The following is a 5,623-nucleotide window of genomic DNA, read 5'->3' as shown; positions in this document are numbered from 1 at the left end:
CAGCTAAGCCCCTGATGAAGCTGTCTTATTTGGGGTCCAAATTGTCAAGCTAAGGGAGCTAATGTGAATTAGATATTAGGTTATTGAGCTGAAGGAAAAAAAGCAGCCCAGATTTGGGGTCAAATAGAGGATAGTGTCAGAAAACTAGGTACCAGCCCAGACCTGGAGGCTCAAGCCTGTAATCCCAGCACTTGGGAGGCCGAGGCAGGTGGATTGCCTAGCTCACAGGTACGAGACAAGCCTTAGCCAGAGTGAGACCTTGTCTCTAAAAATAGCCAGGCATTGTGGTAGGCTCCTGTAGTCCCAGTTACTTGGGAGGGTAAGCCAAGAGAACCGATTGAGCCCAAGAGTTTGAGATTGCTGTGAGCTATGATGCTATGGCACTCTACCAAGGGCGACAAAGTGAAACTATCTCAAAAAAAAAACAAAAAACTAGGTACCCACTAGTCTTAACTACACCGGCTTAAACAGGGTCAGATCTCTCACCCAAGAAGCAACTTCTCAGTAAAATAGGGAACATTTGAAAATGTCCCCTGTAAGTGTCTGGGCTTGATTGCTCCTTTAAATCCAGTGTGCAGGTTCACTCTGCATGTCCATCTTTGGATGGAAGTGTGTTCTTAAAGAGAATTGGTCTTGTCTTCAACCTCAAGAAAAACATAGATGAGGCTTGTCAATTTAGCACATTCTTCGTGAACATCTGGTATGTTTCTGGCACCCATTCTTACTCAAATCTTTAAGGGTTTTAGATACTTCTTTTTTTGGTTTTAGACACTTTAAAGATGCACATTCTTATTTAGAGTTTAGATTTATGCTCCGCCTCTTTCTGGCATTATCTGTAGCCCTGCTTGCTTTAGAGCAGTGATTTTTTTCCAACCCGTGTGCTGCAAAAATTTTTAAAGATCATTAAATATTTTCAAAAGAAATTCAAAGCCCAGTAAGTCGTATATTCTTTTTTTTTTAACTTTTATTTTTTTGATCAACCTTATTTAAGTGTGTTGCAGAAGTTTAACTGTAGGTTCAAGGGTGCTGTGAGATTTAAAAAAAAAAAAAATTTGAAAAACACTGCTTTAGAGTATACTTGAATAGGAAGCATTGCTGCTGAGGCAGCTGCAAGCAAAAGGTACTTCTTCCAGAAGTAAGGAACTCATTTTTGGAGCACCTTCAAACTGATTTTGTTTTTCCTTATTTTGTGAGGCAGATTCAAAATAAATAGTCTTTGGGTTTTTTGCTGTTTGGATTTCTAGCCCTTTGGGACTCTCAGACCTAGTTCAAACCCCATTAGTTAAAGTCCTTCATTTCCATTTCTGTGCAGCCTGCTAGATATGTGGGTTTCACACCCAGCAGCCCTAATTTGGCCATTTTTCAGAGGGCCCGCTTTGAATCAAGGCAATGATGAAGGGGCTTAGTATGTTAGCAGCAGTATCCCAGAGATTGAATCCATTTGTGTTTTCCCCATCTTGGATACCAACTGCTTGAAGCCGGGGCCCTTTACTTTTTGCAGTTCCCTTTAGAGAGGAAGCCCCACTGTCTTTCTGGTTCAGCGCTGTCCCTTCTTGGTGTGTTTGCTGGACTATATGCACATGTGCAGCTATTTACTAATCTGCGAGACCCAATCAGTTATCTACCTGTAACATCTGGAAAGGCGTATTTGTTTTAAAGAAACATGTCTTTGGGAGGGCAGTATCTTCTGGACTTTGAGGGGCCTTAGTTAAGCCCGCAGTTCTTTACCTCTTAGCTTTTAATAAAAAAAGAAATCAGATCTTGATATAGTCAGGTCATAATTCCTTAGGATGCTTATACCCAGGGACATTTCCTGTTCCAAATAATGGCTTTCCGGTTCAATAGTAGAGTTTTTTTGAGGCTAGCTCACAGAAATATCTAACTAAATGAAGACTGTAAGGAAGATTGATACTTGTTTTTCAATTAGTCATTCAGATGACCTTTCCCACCTCTTGGAATTTCAATTTCTTCCTCTAGGCTGGTCCTGGAGTTAATAACCTTTGGCAAAACTTAGGTTTAGAAGGCTTCTGAGTCCCTGTACAGACGGTCTGTGGTTTCTCTTTGCTTATTGACCTCTGCCTGCAGCCCTGGCAGACCATACTGTATGTCATGGATGCCCAGTGGAAAATAGTACTGAGGTGAAACGCATTTCCCTGGGTATTTACGCTGTCATTCTGCCACCTTTCTAAGGGTGAGAGGCTGGCAGAGAGATGCTACAATGCTTGATAATCATTTGGCCACCCTAAAGTTTCCAAAGGTAGTGAGCTCTTGCCGGTGCTTTAAACCAAAACTCCTGGACACTTAGAGAATTCCATGAATCTAGTACAGAATAACCATTCTTGCCCAAATGTACCCCCTTTCCATTAAAAAAAAAATTCAAGCCCAGGCCAAGGGTAATTTTTACTGGAAACCAGGGGAGTAGGGGAGGGAGGGAACTAAGGGGCAAGTTGTTGGGTAAGCCATTCTGCTCCTACCTGGTGTCTGTATCCAAATCAGAGTACCTTGCGCCAGTGCCTTTCCTTCACCTGCAGAGGGAGCCCATCCCTTTCCACCTTGGTGAGGAGACCACCTTCTGCCACCCCAGAGGTAAACCTTAAAGAAAGGGGTCTTGAAGAGCCCAAAGGACACTCACATGCTAAGTGTCCATTTTAACTATCTTAAATGATTTTATTTAAATAGCCCTTCCCTGTCTTAGTGCCACCAATGGCCCAGTTTCATCCATTCTGAATGGAAAAGGAGACTGCCAGCACTTTCCTCAGTCTTCTTCCCTGTCTCCCTAATGTGTTGTCCCTTCACCCTCCCGTCCATTTCACTGTCGTGGATGGATAGCAGAGGGCACTGTGCGGTCCTTGAGGCAGTCCTGTGTGATTCCCCTGATCAATGTGTTTTTTTAACTGTCCTTCCAAACCAGCGGTGTTTGGAAATGAGGGAAAAATTTAAATTCTCATCAATGGTTGCTGTTAAAGTTAAATCAATAAAAGATCTTGAGTATCAACTTGGTGTTTTAATTTTTTTTAAATGCAGGTGAAATCCTGCTGAGGGTTAGTTCACATTTGGGGAAGTCTTGGGTGGTGGGGGGAAATGGACAAAGGTAGCAACACTAATGGAGCACTTACTTTGTCAGTGTGGGCCTGGTTTTGTAAGGACATAGGAGCCCTTTCTCAGGAGCAAGACTCTGGTCCTTTCCCCCAGGAGCTTAGAGGCAAACACGTCTATAGTGGGCAGAATGCACCCAAGGATGCCCTTCTTTGGGTACCGGCCTTAAGGAAGTTCAAACAACTTTTCTTTGAAAAGGGGCTGCCTGTGACCCTCAGGAGCACTTGTTAGACATGTACCCTGTCTGATGTTTTAAAATGAAACTGGGTTGTGCTGCTTAGGCATCAGATTCCTTGCTATTACCAGCAAGTCTCACTTGTAATGACAAGAAATCTGGCCTTTTGTGTTTGTTTTGAACAGAGGTCCACAGAATAAAATGACTCAAGGAAGCTTCCCTGTCAGGACTGCAGAGGTTGCTTGGGGGCACAAGCTGAGTCAGATAGCTTCAGTTCCAGCTATGCTGCTTAACTACATCCCTATAGGATTCTTAATCTCTAAGCCTGTTCTCTAAAATAGGGTCATTGAAATAGCAGGTCACAGTGGATCACACGTGTAATTCTAGCACTCTGGGAGGCCAAAAGGGCAGGATTGCTTGATCTCTGGAGTTCTAGACCAGCCTGAGCAAGAGCCACACCCCATCTCTACTAAAAATAGAAAAAGCAGCAGGTCGTGGCAGCAGGCACATCTAATTCCAGCTACTGGGAGGCTGAGGCAGGGGGATTGCTTGAGCCCAGGAATTTGAGTCTGCAGGAAGCTACCATGACACCACTGCACTCTAATCAGGGTGACAGACTATCTCAAAAAAAAAAAAAAAAAAACCTCCAAACTTTTCTAGGTTGTTTTGAGGCTCAGGTGAGATCACAGAGCCCAGTGTCTGGAACATAGCTCAGTAAACGGTAGCTCTTATTAAAGGACATAAGCACAGCCAAGTTGACATGGATGACCAGAGCTTCAACTCAGTCTCATTTTTGAGAGTGGAGCGTTTTTTTTTTTTTTTTTTTGAGACAGAGCCTCAAGCTTTCCCCTGGGTAGAGTGCCATGGCATTACAGCTCACAGCAACCTCCAACTTCTGGGCTCAAGCGAGTCTCTTGCCTCCGCCTCCCAAGTAGCTGGGACCACAGGCGCCCGCCACAACGCCCGGCTATTTTTTGGTTGCAGCCATCATTGCTGTTTGGCGGGTCCGGGCTGGGGATTCGAACCCACCACCTTGGGTGTACGTGGCTGGCGCCTTAGCCGGTTGAGCTATAGGCGCCGAGCCGAGAGTGGAGCATTTGACCACTGCAGCCAACCATCTAGTCCTGGGATGCCTAGAAGGATTAAATAATCGCTTTAAGGGAGATTGGGGCCAAAATAATCTCAAAAGCACTTTCGTGCATCCTTTACTCTGCCCCCAAAGCAATTAGGATAGTAAGATACTACTACTGCTAATAAAATGGGAAGGTTTTCAAGGTGGAGATGAACCAAGGTTATGGAACTGAGGGTCACAGCCACTTCCCCCATCTGTATACTGTTTCTCCTCCCATAATGTCTGTCCTTCACTTCTACCTACTGCCAGGCCCACTCCCCTAGCCAAAAAGAGTAATGCGTTCAGTTTTCCCCACTCGTGACTTTGCACTGCTTGAGGAACAGTATACATTTGCCTTTCAGAGCAAGTTAAAATGACTATTAAAACCCAGGTTTAGGGGTGGCACCTGTGGCTCAAAGCAGTAGGGTCCCATATGCCAGAGGTAGCTGGTTCAAACCCAGCCCCGGCCAAAAACTGCACATAAATAAATAAATAAAACCCAGGTTTAGGCACACATAGCTCTCCAAGGCCCTATTTCCTCTATGACTTACAAAGCCTTTAGCAAGTACACAGGGCCTGGAACATGGAGCTGGTCCCTGGACTTGGATAGGTAGCCATTGCCCCAAATATTTCTGTCACGACAGAATGACCCTGCTGCTGGCACAGTAAACTCTGAGCTGTCAGCAGGGGTCAGCAAAACATGAGTTTCATTACTTTATCCCTGTGTCTTTTGCTTGAAATGAGGCAATGCCTTGTCATCCATCATGTTTGTTCTGAGTGAGTCAATAGAGCTGCTAACTGTAAACACTCCCACAAGCTGTAGCCACAAATAGCTTGACCTTTCACTCTCCTGGCCCCAGCCATATAAGAACTGTTGAGTACCTACTTAGTAAAGAAGATGCTCTAGCAGATATTCTTCCTTTCTTTGGGATGCCACATTCTCCCGATCCTTTTCTCCCATCTTCCCTCTCTCACTTCTTGCTCTCTGCTCTCTTTTCTTAACTCATCTCTTCCCCCCCAAAATATAAAATATGCTTGCACTTTTATAACCTAAAAAAAGTAAATGCTTTAAGTCGTGGAGTAGGATTTTCACTCCTAAGAACTTTAGCTCAGTAACAGGATTGGGTTCAAATGTTTTGTTCCAAATGCTAAGATCTTGATCCAAAGCTAGGTGAGCAAAAAACCTCTGGATGATATTAAGGTGTGTGTCGGCTCAGCGCCTGTGGCTCAAGCGGCTAAGG

The sequence above is a fragment of the Otolemur garnettii genome, unplaced genomic scaffold, assembly GCF_000181295.1.
Source record: "Otolemur garnettii isolate 467f Iridium unplaced genomic scaffold, OtoGar3 scaffold00008, whole genome shotgun sequence".
NCBI classification, from domain to species: Eukaryota; Metazoa; Chordata; class Mammalia; order Primates; family Galagidae; genus Otolemur; species Otolemur garnettii.
The sequence above is the reverse complement of the archived record's forward strand: the minus strand, read 5'-3'. Positions refer to the sequence as shown.